Source organism: Pan troglodytes, chromosome 3 (genome assembly GCF_028858775.2).
Source record: "Pan troglodytes isolate AG18354 chromosome 3, NHGRI_mPanTro3-v2.0_pri, whole genome shotgun sequence".
In the NCBI taxonomy this organism is placed as follows: domain Eukaryota; kingdom Metazoa; phylum Chordata; class Mammalia; order Primates; family Hominidae; genus Pan; species Pan troglodytes.
The window spans coordinates 72,757,588-72,772,708 of NC_072401.2; the positions used below are offsets into that span (position 1 = coordinate 72,757,588).

Consider the following 15,121-nt stretch of genomic DNA (forward strand, 5'->3'; position numbering starts at 1 on the left):
TGATATTCTAGTGAAAACAATACTGCACTTTAAAGAAAAAGAAAAAAGGATCTAGGCCAGGTGCAGTGGCTCACATCTGTAATCCCAGCACTTTGGGAATCCAAGGTGGGTGGATCGCTTGATCCCAGGAGTTCGAGACCAGCCCAGGCAACATAGTGAGACCCTGTATCCATTTTTAAAAAAAATTATCCAGGCATGATGTCACACACCTGTAGTTCCAGCTACTTGGGAGGCTGAGGTGGTAGGACAAACTGAGCCCAGGAGTCTGAGGTTGCAGTGAGCTGTGATCACATGACTGCAATCCAGCCTGGGCAACACAGTGAGACCTTGTCCCAAAAAAAAAAAAAAAAAAAAAAAAAAAACTTTTTTTAAACATCTGAGTAAAAAGATTAAAAGACTTATAAGGGAAAAGATTACATTATCATCAGATCATTTGGCAGCCCCTGATTTTACCACAGAAACTAGAAGCCATTGAATAATAGAGGCAATTCAGGTTTCCTTGCAAGCCATTTTTGGGCAGTGCCTTATAAGTGGTGGAAACAAGAATTGCTGCACGTGTTCAGAAGAAGTAGCCATGACTTCCACCTAGGAGGGCTTCATGGAGGAGGTGGAATGATTGCATCTTAAAGAAATCTTGGAAAATGTTTAAACTGCCGACATCAGAATAGTATAATGCATAAACATGTGACTTACCCTCAAAATGTTCAAGTCTGTATAATGTTGAATTCATTGCACACCATTTCATGTCCATGTTTTTTCTTCATGATTTTTAGAAAAGGCACTTCATTTTTGGCTAAAGGAATTTTTTTTAATACTGAAATTTGAGTAATTGATTCTGTTAATCCAGCATATGCTCCTATTAAATAAATTGTATACAATTCAGTGACTTCATTAGAGATGATAAGCCACATACTTAAATTTTGTGATACTCCCTGATAATCTGCATTCATTGATAATTGAGACAAAATTAATCATATGTAATCAAGCAAAAATGTGAACAAAATTAGCTGTCAGAAAAGCATTATCCAGTCTTTATTTTTTAGTTAACTTTAGATATTTTAACAACACATAAAATGAGTGGTAGGGTATATTTGTATTTTACTGTATAGGACACCTTCAGATAAATTCTAAAAAGAATTTGCATTTCATGTAATGCTTTTCACACAAAGTAATGGCCAAACTTTAGGGTCAGTTTGCCCTGCTTCATACCACATGCAGAACAAATTTAAGATGGATTAGGACTCCAAATAGAAAAGAAAAATTCTTAATAAAAAACTATTCAAGATGGATAAAAGGATTAATTTCAAGAAAAATAAAACTAATAAAATAGAACTATTCTGGTAACCCAGAAACCATAAGAGAAAGGATTAACAGATTAGCTGCATTAAAATTTCAAATTTATTACTTATGCATTCACCCATTCATGAGATAATTGTTTTTATTGAGAACATACTATGTGCCACGCACCATTCCTGCTGCTGAGGGCACAGCAATGTACTAAACAGCCAGCATCACTGCCCTTGTGGCATGCTGTATGGCAACCAAAACCATAAACAAAACAGGAAGACAGTGATAGCCTGGAGAAGTTATTTGCAAAATATTTGATAAGCAAACTAAATATCTGTAGTAAACAAGAGCTCATGTAAGTTGATCGATAAAGCAACAGGAAAAAGAGAAAAGTAATAAATAGTGAATTAAAAGGAACAACTGCAAGTGGCCATTAAACATGTGAAGAGTTGCTCAACTTCACAACAAGTCCTGAAATGCAATTAGAACAACAATAACCTACAATGTTTCCTGTTCAGCTTAGCCAAATTTTTTGAAAATTTCTCACTCCCACTGCTGGGAAATGTGCGGGGAAATGGGGACCTTCCTGCACTATTGCCAAGACCAGAATTCCTAACAAGCTTTTCAAAAGTAATCTAGGAGTATTTATTAAAATTAAACATTCTCATACCCTTTGACCCAGCAATCTTATTTCTGGAAACCTCTCCTACAGAAACAAAAGTGCTAACGCATAGGGACATAAGTATTAAGAATATTTATTGTATCATAGTTTGTATATAGAAGAATTTGGAACATCTGGAATATTCTTAAAGAATTATGCCCATGTTTGGGGACATTTTGCAGCTATTGGAAAGAATGAATTTGATTTATGTGTATTGAACTAATAAAGCTAATACATAATACATGGATTGTTCACTGAAAAAAAGGCAGTTTAAGCCAGGTGTGGTGGTGTACACCTGTAGACCCAGCTACTCAGGAAGCTTGAGGCCAGGAGTTCAAGATAAGCCTAGGCAACATAGAGAAACCCTGTGTCTTAAAATAAAACTTTAAAAAAAAATTAAAGCAGCTTGCATGTTAATAGGTATGAAATTTTCATTAAAAAATAAAAACTATATGTATAAACAGTTTATATAAGTTGTTGGGGGTTAGGATTATCATGAGGTAAAAGTAGACAACTTGCTGCTTCTTTATATATTTGTATATTTGAATTGTTACAGTGAGCATGCACTTTTGCATTTTTTTAATAGCAACAAAATATTTTAAAAGAATACTGAACCACTACATCATTGATATTCCTCATAACTAAATTTTGAAGGTTCTTTTCTTTCCTTCTTCTAATTACCAAAAACTTGATTCAAATTTAAAACTATACACTCATAGATCTAGAATGATTCTGGGGTGAGATTTCAGTTCATCATTAACCTTTCCCTACCCACTTCCCTGTATCATCTTAGTCTAAGAGATTTCAGACATGGCAACTCCAAAGACGCAGGTCCCAGAAGAGCTCTCTGAGACCACAATTTGGGACCCACACTGGTCAAAAGAGGAAAATCACAGAGCATCCTTTGTAAACTCAGCCTTCTCTCAGGAAAGTCTTTCTTATTATAACTGATATTCCTTGGGCTGAAACTCACACCTGTTCCTCCACTTCTGATGTAGAGACAAAGAGGATTCTTGACCCCAAAGGACCTCCTAGATCATTCCTTCAACCTTTCCATTTTACAGATGAAAAAACTGAGGACTAAGTAAAATGTGGGGAGAAATGGTACCAAAACCCACTTCCCCTACTTGCTAATCAGTGCATTTTCTGTTGCTCTAGTAGTACCTTTCTTTCTCACACACCAGCATCCCCTAGTCGGTTCTACAACAGTGCCTTTCACCCGGTAAGCCAAAGTCTGTTGGATGCAAACTGTTTACACAGAATCCCAAGTAGAAGCTAAGTTATCAACGTCAAAGGACTAGGAAGGCAGGGTGATTCAATTGCAAACCCAAAGCAGCAGCACTTTGGAGCCAGAATAGAACTCTGAATAGTCCTTTATTTTGTGCTGAGGACCTAGAACTTCCACTTTTCCTTCTCTGGAGCCAGACTTCATGCTGGGGCTTTGTTTTAAAATCAAGGCCCCAGCGGACTCAGAACTAAGGAATTTTTTTCACACATATTCAAAACGGAAGCCCTGCCACCATGGAGAAGCTCAAGGTCCTTGCTCAGCTTCTGCTTGTGTTTGGGCTACATGAAAATCTCTGGGTGGTGGTTGATGTTTCCCACACCAAATGATTTCTGCACAAGGCCCAACATTCCCCCTGCCCTGATAGAAGGGTCACACCACACACCAAGAAGGATGTGACTAATAAAGAATGTGACTTCAGAGACTTTACAAGTCCAGACAACTTCTGATAAACATTTAAACAGAGGTCAGGAATGTTTTCCTTTCTGAGGGGAAAATATGTGGTCTATGGTGTGAGTGGGAGGGGCTGGTGGGGGGTAAATCTAAGCATTAGCTTCCTCCCTTCATAATTCTTAAGCATTTTAACAGCAGTCATTTTTAATGCCCTAACAGGCTTTCAGACTTAGAACCCATAGCTGAGTATGGGCCAGAAAGCTCTGTGAAAAAAAAATGGGCAATTCCAAAGTGATTACCAAGCAAGTTTAAAACTAACATTAGGATCATTAGAGGCACTTTCCCTGGGCCCTGCCCTGAAGCTAAGAATGTTCCAGAAAGTATCACTCAAGGCCCATTTTAAGTACCCAGGTTGGGATCTTCACTTCCCCTGCTGACAAAAAGGGGAAGCTCCATAGAGGAAATGGGTGTTGACTTCCAGGAAAGGAAAGGTGAGAAGGACCAGATGGCATCTGTCAGCATCCTCAGCCCACCGGAGACATTCTGAGAACATTGGCCAGGGCCAAGGAGGAGAGATTGATGAGCGGAAGCCAACAGAGATATCCCCTTGGCAGTGGAAAGGAAAACTGCAGGTCGTTTTTGTGACCCAACACACTTTCATTGGTAGTGCTGATCCAGCTAATGTCTTTTAGCATTTTCCTTTTCATTGGCTGTTTGGTTTGTCTCCTGACATTTCCTGGATCGGTGTGCACGGTAGGCATAGGGTGAGAGAGTAAGACTAGTATTCTCTCTGGTCAGTTCTAAATAAAAAGTAAGAAAAGAAAATGTCAGCCAGGTGTGGTGGTGCACATCTGTAGTCCCAGCCACTTAGGAGGCTGGAGTGGGAGGATCACTTGAGCCTATGAGTTAGAGGCTGCAGTGAGCCATGATCATGCTACTGCACTCCACCCTGGGTGAAAAGTGAGATCCTGTCTCAAAAAATAAAATAAATTTCACTCAGAAATCTTCCTCTAAATGGGAAGATGGGGACTCAGTATTGGAAGAAAGGTTCTGATACCAACTTTAGTAAAACCCTTCATGTGTCTGCAATCAATATTCTTTTGAATATATCAGCTTCCGTTGTTTCAGCTATAACCCCTGTAGGCTGGAGCACTCGGGCAATGTGAGTAGAATGCAGCAGTGTCAATTTCCCTCCTTTGAATCTTAGACAGGTAGAGAAATTATCTCATTTTAAAGTCCTAAGTATTCCCATACTCAGTTTTAGACATTTCTTGCTTTTCTTACTGAGATAAATTATGTTATTTTGAAAATCCAGTCTTCAGAAATCGCATTCACTTTGTCATTGGTTCATTCATTCTTGTAGTCATTCATTCATTCAGGTACCCACCAAGCCCTGTGGGAGACCCTGTGTTGGGGGAAAGGGCCATGTCAATGGGCCATCACTCAGAAAACCGTGGGAATCGTGGTCAGGATGGAAGTTCTGGAGTCAAACCTACCCTGAATCCTGGCTCTGCTTCCCATGTGCTCTGTGATTCTGGGCAAGTTATTTAACCTCTCAAAGCCTCCAATTCCTCATCTCTACAATGGGGTAATAAGCATAGCCACTTAACTAGATTTCTGTGAGGATTACCTGAGATAATATACGGATGAGCCTGCACTGTGCCTGGCATACAGTAAACTCAGTAAATGATAATAGAGGCAATGGTAAGGATAGTAGTAACTTTTATTATTAACAATTATTAATGAGACAAATAGCATGAGAGTGATAGGAAAAGCGCTGTTAGATGTTGGACAGAGGATAACTGGGAAGATTTCATATAGAATTTGACTTACTAGATTTTTTTCACTTGAGGTTTAAAAAAAATCTTAGTGGAGAAATTGGGAAATTCCCTTCCCTTTGCATTTCATTTTCTATTACTTTCCTGAAGACTGAAACTTCAGTGTAGAATTTAGCTGAAGGCTACATCCCAGCATTTGCATTGGCCTTGGAGTGCCAGGGTAATTATTCTGTCAATTATTTGACTTTTTAAAGTCTGTCTACCTTGAAGAACCTCTGCAAAGGAGGACCGTGTTAATGTGTAACACAGAGATAAGCAAGGCTCTGCTCTTTTTTTTTTTTCCCATGGCTGTTCAACTGGAAAACTGAAATGGTTCTATTTGCGTCTCAGCCAGCAGTGTTGAAAAGTGGGGGATAAACGGCTTTTACTAATGAAGTACAGTGGGATGTGAATTTTAGCAATGCAAAATGCCACGTATCACCTGCAATTTGTTTTTTTTAAACACACACACACACACCAAAAAAGGGAAATCACAAGACAATATAAACCTCGCTTGAAGAAACGATCGTGTTTAACAAGAAGACAGCAAAGAGAAATACTCTGAGTTGAGCCAAGTAGATGTGTGCTGCTTTTGTAGATGGAATAAATGATCCTCACTTGCATAGACAGCAAGGTCATTTTTCTCACCCTAAATGGAAGGCATTAATCATCAGCTCTGAAGAACAACATTCAGGACAAGAAGAAACAAGCCACCGCAGCAGGAGGTATTGAATTGAGCCAGAGAACTGGGGGCCCTGTGGATGGGAGCCAGCTCAGCCCAGGTAGCAGCTCCCAGATCAGCAGGGGTGGGTGGTGGAGCTGGTCCTCTTGAGCCCTAACAGCTTTGTTGCGAACTTTCCATTGTTCAAGAAATCTCCTAGTTACCATCCAAGTGCATTTCTGAAATGCCTGACTGTGCTCCGGGCTCTGTAGGCTCTGGATTAGCTGGTTCTCCGTGGACCCCGTCTGCATAAAAAGCAAAGATCAAAGGAACATGGTAGAGCTCTTTTAAAAAAAAAAATCCTAAACTCACAAGTGAATGGGAAATGCATATTTATATCACTGGCCCATCAAGGGTAAGGGTGTTCTGTGAGAGGGGAGGAAGAGAAATCATTAAGCAGGAGTGAAGCTCTTCAGATTAAGAGCTGGAAGAACTGCATTGAAGACTAAGAGGAGACTGAAGGCAAACAGTGGATCTTTTACCATTTTTCTTTTTTTTTTTTTTAGACAAGTTTGAAATCGAGTTTTACCGCTTTCCCATCAGCTACACCAAGTAGTTTACTTGTGCAGTGGCTAATTAATTTGTTGAGGCAGAATTTTAGGTTACCTATGAGGTAATATGGAATAGTGGTTAGGAGTTGTCTAGCTTTTTAATCCCAGCTCTATCATTTATGAGCCTTGTAGCACTGGGCAAGTTACTCAACCTTTCTGTGTCTCAGTTTCCTCCTCTGTAAAATAGGAGACAGTACGAACCTCACAGGGCTGTCGCAAGGGTTAAATTATTTACACATATGAATGCCCATAGTGAGCAGTCAGTGAACAGGTATTGCTGTTGATTTTGTCACCGTGGCCACAGTTGGGTGGGGTGGGTAGTGGGTGGCAGGAATGAGTTGAGGGGGGAAAAGAGTAACATGAAACAGGATAATAGAATGTGGTTGTTGACAGGAACCATGAAAGTCATCCGGTCCAGCTCCCCCTTAACCAAGGAAACAAATCCTATGGCATTTTAAAATAATTGTTTTGAAATTGTAAGTAACAGTGCCGATTTATTGATTGAGTGCTCTGTGTGCCAGACAGCATGGGAAGCCCTGCGCCTGCATCACAACACTCCACGAGGCCTGAGTGCTGTTATTACCCCATTCTGTAGATGAGAAAACTGAGGCTCAAACCGTTAAGTCATTTAGCCAGCATCACCTGGATCTAAATGCAGACCTGTGTGAATGCAGAGATTCTGTGTGTGACGCGGCAGTTCTGTTCCCTTTGCATTTCATTTCCTGTTACATTCCTGAAGACTGATGATGCTTCAGTACAAGATTCAACTGAAGGCTGCATTCCAGCCTTCATTCCAGCATTTGCATTGGCCTTGGAGTGCCAGAGTAATATGTTCTGTCAATTATTTGACCTTTTAAAATATGCCTTCTTTTGGTCAGCCGTGGTGACTCACGACTGTAACCCTAGCACTTTGGGATGCTGAGGCAGGCAGATCACTTGAAGTCAGGAGTTTGAGACCAGCCTGGCCAACATGGTCAAACCCCGTTTCTACTAAAAATACAAAAATTAGCCGGGTATGGTGGCATGTGCTTGTAATCTCAGCTACTCAGGAGGCTGAGGCAGGAGAATCGCTTGAACCCGGGAGATGGAGGTTGCAGTGAGCCGAGATCACATCACTACATCCCAGCCTGGGCGACAGACAGAGTGAGACTCTGTCTCAATAAATAAATAAATATGCCTTTCTTGAAGAACTGTTATAAAAGGAGGACTGTTTGGATGTGTTCTGTGGTCTCATAGAAGTGAATGTATAACATCCATGAATGCATGCCTTATTCTGCTATGTCTCTTTCATATAAACCCAGAGCACCATATTTTGTTTTTTGTTTTTCTGTTTCCACACTATACTGACATACAGAGTACATATTTTGAAAAATACTTTAATACTATTAATTTTGAGTAAATCATGTTTCAGCACTAGTGAGGTTAGCGTTTAAAATAAATAATATTTATTCATAAAAAATTTCCCTTTGGAATCAAGCCATCATTTGATTGGATATGATTGAAATTATGAGTAAGATGAAGGATACATCCCTGACAACTTTCAACTATTGCTCAGATACACAAGACTGCGTTTTCAGGAAGTCTGTTTATTGTTGGATATCCTTTACTGCTGGCAGACCTTTGTTACCTTGACCTTAAATAGGTAATGATTCTTTGATCTTAGTGCTTCCCTCTGAAGTAACTAAAATCAAGACTGCTCCTTCTCTGACATGGCTTCCCTTCAAATGTAGAGGATATTTCACAGGTGTGTCCCCACCCCAGGCTTCTCTTCCTTAAGCTAAACACCCACATCACCTTCTAAGCTGGTTTTCAGACCCCACAAGATCCTTTAATCTGTCGGTTCTACTCTTCACCTCTTGGAAGGGAGCCAGTGCTGCAAGACTGTCGGATCTGTACAGAGCAGGCTGGAGCCATACGCTTACACGAAGGTGACCAAAATGGCTGGCTTCTTAGCTTTCTGGCTTCATTGATGTCAGGGAGGTTGCATGGTTAAATAATGAAGGAGGAGTGACAAGCAAGAGCCAAGGGAGGGACGTCCAAGGACTGTTTCCAAGTGATCCATGGTAGAGGCTTCATGGCATTCCTGTTGTTTGTGCTTTGAGCAAGAATTCCTTGGTACGTTGGTTCTAGTAAAGAGATCAGCTATGGTCTGAACATTGGTGTCCCCCAGAAAATTTCTCTGTGGAAGCTTTAACCCCCAGTGTGATGGTATTCACAGATGGGGCCTTCGAGAGGTGTATGGGATTAGTGTGCTATAAGAAGAGACAAAGAAAGATGATCTCTCTTTCCACCATGTGAGGCTACAGCAAGAAGGCAGCCATCTACAAGCCAAGAAGTGGGCCTCCCCAGAACCCTACCATGCTCACACCCTGATCTTGGACTTCCCATTCAATACACTTCAGATGCTTAAGCCACCAAGTCCATGGTATTTGTTATAGCAGCCCAGGCCGACTGAGACAAGAGCCTTGGTATTCGAGATTTTTATATCGTATTCCTGAATTCTCGAAAGTTCTGAAAATAAAGAGATGTTCATAGGGCCCATATATAGTTATGTATAACAGATCCATGTTCCAAGTGGACAAGGATGAGTGGAAAGGCAGGTACTTCAGTCATACACAGATATTCAGGTAGCTCCTTGATGACCTGTCTACCCACCACATTCCTCTGCCTTGTGTCTACCTTTTTTTTCAAATGCGAAAATTATCTGGACTTTATTTTTCTACTTGTCAAATTCTCTTTAGCTTTTTTTAGCTGTTGTGTTGACCTCTTCTATCTCTAAAAGGCATTTGGTTATTTTTTTTAATGTTTTTGCTTCACTGAAGCTTAGTGTGCTTTTTATGGTTTTATGGTTACCTTGCAGAAATCTCATTAGAAAAGCACTTTAATATATTACTTGGCAATGAGACATCTGACAATGTTCTAGTTCATTAGTTAGGAAACCTCCCCAAGCTTGGAGGAATAGACATTCCTCTGTGAATGGTAGAGCTTTGATCACTCCTGCAGGGGCCAGGATTTATTTTAATGCATTTTAGGGGAGGAGAAGATATCCTAAGCCTGGCAAAATAAAAATAACACAGATTAAGGAAACAATGAAACATTATTTTAAAAGAAATGCACTTCAGTTAATATTATTCTGTGGGATCTCCTGAGTCCTTTGAAGGCAGAGCTTATCTTAGAAAATATGTCTCCTTTAGTGGGCAGGAGGTTAGTTAAGCAACCTCACACCAGATCACAGATTATACTGAAATGATCCTAATAAGGATAGACTTTCCAAAGCTATACTCATTTTAGCATGAATCAATGGATTCAAGTCTTATTTGTGGGATTTTAATTTCCAACTTTGAATTTGCAAACTATCAAATTCCTTCAAAGACACGGTGTGCAGAGAAGGCTCTGAGTAATAGGATTGCTTATTTTTAAAGGAAGATGCCCTTTAGCAAAGCACGAGGCTTTGACATGTGATCAGTCAAGGGTCCAATCAGCACGGATTTCCCCACATGGCACTGTTTCTTGTTGAGTTCCAACCAGATTTAATAACTCATACAAAATGCAACTCCACCCTGAGGGTGCCTAGTGCATTCAAAGCAGATAATGCTATATTGTTTTAACACAGATTATGCCAAATGAAGTACAATTTAAATTCCTGAAGGGTGACAGTCCTTGGGTGCTTGTGGCTGTGTTTTAGCTGGGTGCTGTATCTTTTCTTTCTTTCTTTTAATTGAAAGACTTAAAAGAAGCAAGCTGTCTGAAAAAGTGTTTAAAAGAGCTTGGTTTGCAAATGGTATAAATAGGACAGAGGCAAAGGATGCTATGGAAAAAGGGCCTTCCTCCAACTTTAAGAGGTAGAGGAAAGAAATGGGAGAGTCTGGGCAAAAGTGACGTAAGCCCCTGAAGTCAGGCTGGAGACTCTTTTGTGTCTCATGTGAGGAGAGAAATGGGTGAAGCCTATAGTACTTTCACACTCCCCTGAATGGGAAGTAGAGGCCAGATGCCAGTTGCGGCTTCTTTTTAACTTTTTAACACCTTCAGAGGCAGGAGAAAATGGTGGGTGGGGGGAATGTTTTTATTTGGGGTTAGAGGTAAATTTTCCAGGCTGGACGAGGTGGCTCATGCCTGTAATCCCAGCACTTTGGGAGGCAGAGGCAAGCAGATCATTTGAGGCCAGGAGTTCAAGACAAGACTGGCCAACATGGCAAGACCCCATCTCCACTAAAAATACCAAAATTAGCCAGGTGTGGTGGCGCGCACCTGTAATCCCAACTACTCGGGAGGCTGAGACAGGAGAATCGCTTGAACCCAGGAGGTGGAGGTTGTAGTGAGCTGGGATTGCTCCACTGCACTCCAGCCTGGGTGACACAGCGAGACTCTGTCTCAAAAGAAAAAAAAAAGAGAGAGAGAGAGAGAGATGCATTTTCCAAAGAGGAAAGTATGATGGGCAGAGTTTGGAAGCTCGCTTGCTGGTGCCAGGACAGTGGCTGGGTGAGCTGCTGCCCTTGGGAAAGTCGCTAGGTCCTCCCATCTTTCCTCTTCCCTTTTTCCTCACCTTTGCGCGATAGAGATTATGATCACTCCCGATCAACTCCACAGGACTGTGCTGAGGATCAGATAAAGAGAACACGCTTTAGAAGGCTCACCACAAATGGGCTGTGGCCGTGGAGGTGGTGGTGGTGACAGTGGTATTGGCATCTGGGCTGGCTTGTAGCCTGGCCTGTAACTGTAGTTGTGGAAGCTTAGGGGGCTGTTTGAAGAGGCCCCTCCTAGTCTGACCTCATGAGCCAGAGACACTAGTAATCTTGGGCAGTTCTGGGGCATTTTGTTGTTATTTATTTATTTATTTAATTTTTTTTTTGAGTCAGGGTCACTCTGTCACCCATGCTGGAGTGCAGTGGCAGGAATCTCAGCTTATTTTAACCTCAGCTTCTCTGGCTTGAGCAATCCTCCCACCTCAGTCCCCTGAGTAGCCGGAACTACAGGCACACACCACCATACCCAGCTAATTTTTGCATTTTTTATGGAGACAGGGTTTTGCTATGTTGTCCGGGCTGGTCTTGAACTCCTGAACTCAAGCAATCCTCCCCTCTCAGCCTCCCAAAGTGCTGGGATCACAGACCTGCACCACCATGCCCAACCCAAAATGCATTTATTTAATATACATCACAAGCACTCAACTGGAGCCTTAAAAGACTAATAATAATAATAATAATAATAATAATAATACCACAGCTCAAGATAGAGAGTGCTATACAAAAATCACAGAAAGGACAGACCATCTAAGGAAAACTTAAAAAGACGACACAAGGACAGGCTGGGCAGCCTGGGTCAGGGCTCCTGGCTGGTGACCTGCTTTAAGTAGGTTTCTTGCAGGTGCTTCTTAAAAGCTGTGGGGGGTTTCCAGAGCTTGGCAGCATGCCTGTTCAACGAGCTATCAATGTTGGGTTCTCCTCGAAGGCTGTGGATGGAGAGCAGGATGGTCCTGACATCATACAGGGCAGACCACTTGTCCTTCAGGATGTCCAGGCAGATATTACCCTGGGTGTCCATGTTGGGGTGGTAGCAGGGCGTGAGGAACTTCACCATGGGTACATTGTAAGGGTAGCCCCTGGGGAGCTCTAGGGAGAGCTTATACCTCAGGTCTTCATATGCTGTGCCAGCTGCTCAGTGGATGGTCCCCACCCATTTGAAAAGGTTGCCTGATTCAGGCAAGGCAGAAATCCCTGTGTCACTAGGCATTGTGAAGGTCACCAACTCCTGCTGTAGCCTTTTGCCCACAAGGTACCGGGCAGCACCCCTGCTGGGGGTGGCACCTTTATAGGCAGCAGCAACGCTGGTGGTGGCTGGGTCAAGGTTTTGACAGGCCATCTAGGTGGCACTGACAGAAAGATAGGAACTTAAAGAACACAACTGCAACTGCCTATTTAATTTTTTTGAGACAGGGTCTCCCTCTGTAACCCAGGCTGGAGTGCAGTGGCGTGAACACAGCTCGTTGTATCATCAACCTCCTGGGCTCAAGCAATCCTTCAGCCACAGCCTCCTAAGTAGCTGGGACCACAGGGGCACCCCACACAAACACACTCAGCTAATTTTATATTTTTTTGTAGAGATAGAGTATCTGCAGCCATAAAAAAGAATGAGATCGTGTCTTTTGCGGGAACATGAATGGAGCTGGAGGCCATTATCCTTAGCAAACTAACGTAGAAACAGAAAACCAAATACCATGTGTTCTCACTTATAAGTGGGAGCTAAATGATGAGAACTCATGAACCCAAAAAAGGAAACAACAGACACTGGGGTCTACCTGCCAGTGGAGGGTGGGAGGAGGGAGAGGAGCAGGAAAGATAACTATCGAGTGCTGAGCTTAATACCTGGGTGATGAAACAATCTGTACAACAGACCCCCGTGACACAAATTTACCTATGTAACAAACCTTCACATGTACCCCCAAACCTAAAATAAAAGTTTTTTTTAATTAAAATTTAAAAAAAGAGATAGGGGTCTCACCATGTTTCCCAGGCTGGTCTCGAACTTCTGGCCTCAAGCAATCTTTCCATCTCAGCCTCCCAATGTGCTGGGATTACAGGCATGAGCCACTGCACCAAGCCTAGGACATTTTTAATAATCACCTCCCTTACCCCAGCCAAGGTTCCCAATCCTCAGGGAAAAAGCTGTTCAAGACAAACCTTCCTAAGTAGACCCAAAGCTTTGACAGCCCATAAGAAACCTGCCTAGGAGTATCCTGCTAGCCTCCATGACCAAATATGCCATAGCAAGGCTGATGTGGCTCCCTTAGACCTATTCTGATATCAACTGAGATCAGTCCCTTATTCTGGGCGGAGAGCCTGATGGCCACATGTGTGCTGTTAGAGGACACTGCCCACATAGTGACCACCCAGGGAAAAAGAAAGAGAGACCCAATTTCCTTGTGCGTGTTGCAACATGGCCAGTGTTAGAGATCCAGGGTTGCTTAATCTAACCCCAAGTGATTAAGAACCAGCTATGATACCAGACTGAGTGCAAACTTAGTTGTCAGCACAGATAAAGAAAGGAAATAGACACACCAGATGTAAAAGCCCCAAATAGGCCTCCTACTGACAGATCCTGCTCTCCTAACACATGCAGACCTCTCTGACTTGCTGACATGTATGTATATTCAATGACAGCCTGGAATTGAATGGTTGACTAGAAGTGGCTTTCCAGAGGCTGCAGCAGGAGGAACATTCTTTGTAAACACCAAGTATTTCATTCCCCCCAATATATCAAAAACAGTGTTTTCAGTAGGATCTGGAGTACTGCATTGATGGGCATCACTTTTGACCAACATATGCTCATACGGTACCTTATATAGATTCACACACTTCTTCTAGACAGGCTTTGCCACCACCTTATGCACATGGACCCTCGGGACTTCAGTAACTTGCAGGGCCAGGTGTGTTCAGAGCAGAAGAAATACGAAGTAGTGTGCAATGAATAGGTGCGGGGAGAACCCATCTTCAAATGAATTGGCCTTTTTAATTAGCAATTTTATGTCAACAGATTATTTAATACATTGAGATGTGTGTGTTACAGCATTCAACACTGATCCACAAGCTTGAACACATTTGTGTTTTAGAATTAATCGATTTTAATCAAGTAGAAAAATACACTAAACATCCCTTGTATCCAATGCTCATTACCCCTGCGGCCAGTTTGTGAGCTGGCTTGTGTTGTCTTAGACTTTCAGAAGAGAAAACAAAGGTCTTCTTATTGAACCTTTTGGTTGTACATTGCATGTTTGATTTGAGAACAGTTATGGTTCAGGCCTGCAGTAAGAGACTGAGAGCCTTACATCATTATACACGTGGCCTGGGGCATCCAACTCATTGAACTAGAGGATAATGCAGAGGACTGATTTGCAACTGACCTCTTCCTCCCACAAACTAATCTTTTTAAATGGTTTGCACTTTTTTCTGTCCCCAAAGGGATTTGTTAAGTGTGATTTTCAGCAGGACATGTACTTTTTTTATTTGTTAGCCATAATGGAAATGCATAGATGAACTGAATCTGTGTTAACATAATAAGACAATCAAATTTTTTGTTTAGTTGTGGGGAAGGGACGGGATAGAGGAAGTAGAAAAAGCTCCCTCAAACATAAGCTGAATATTTATGTGGTTTTTGTTTTTATTTAAACCAACCTCTTTAGAAAATTACTTTCTTAATAAGACATTATACAATGAATTTTTCCAGTCATTTTGAGGGAAAAATATGGTACTCTGGGAGAACTTTTAGAAGAAAGAGGAAAGACTCACTTAAGATTCCCAGGACCTACAGAGGGCTGGTGCTGAATAGTTCCCACTGAGGACCTTCCATTTCGGTGTTTTTTGTCTTTTGTTTTTTTGAGACAGGATCTCACTTTGTCACCCAGGCTGGAGT

At 41.8% G+C, this 15,121-nt stretch overlaps 1 protein-coding gene and 1 pseudogene across 1 annotated transcript in view; one reads left to right on the forward strand and one right to left on the reverse strand.

The window, feature by feature from the left end:
• Window positions 1-15,121, forward strand: part of IGFBP7 (insulin like growth factor binding protein 7) — a 79,691-nt gene that overhangs the window by 25,321 nt on the left and 39,249 nt on the right. The window lies entirely within an intron of this gene.
• LOC100615338 (ubiquitin-conjugating enzyme E2 C-like) lies at window positions 11,947-12,574 on the reverse strand (annotated as a pseudogene).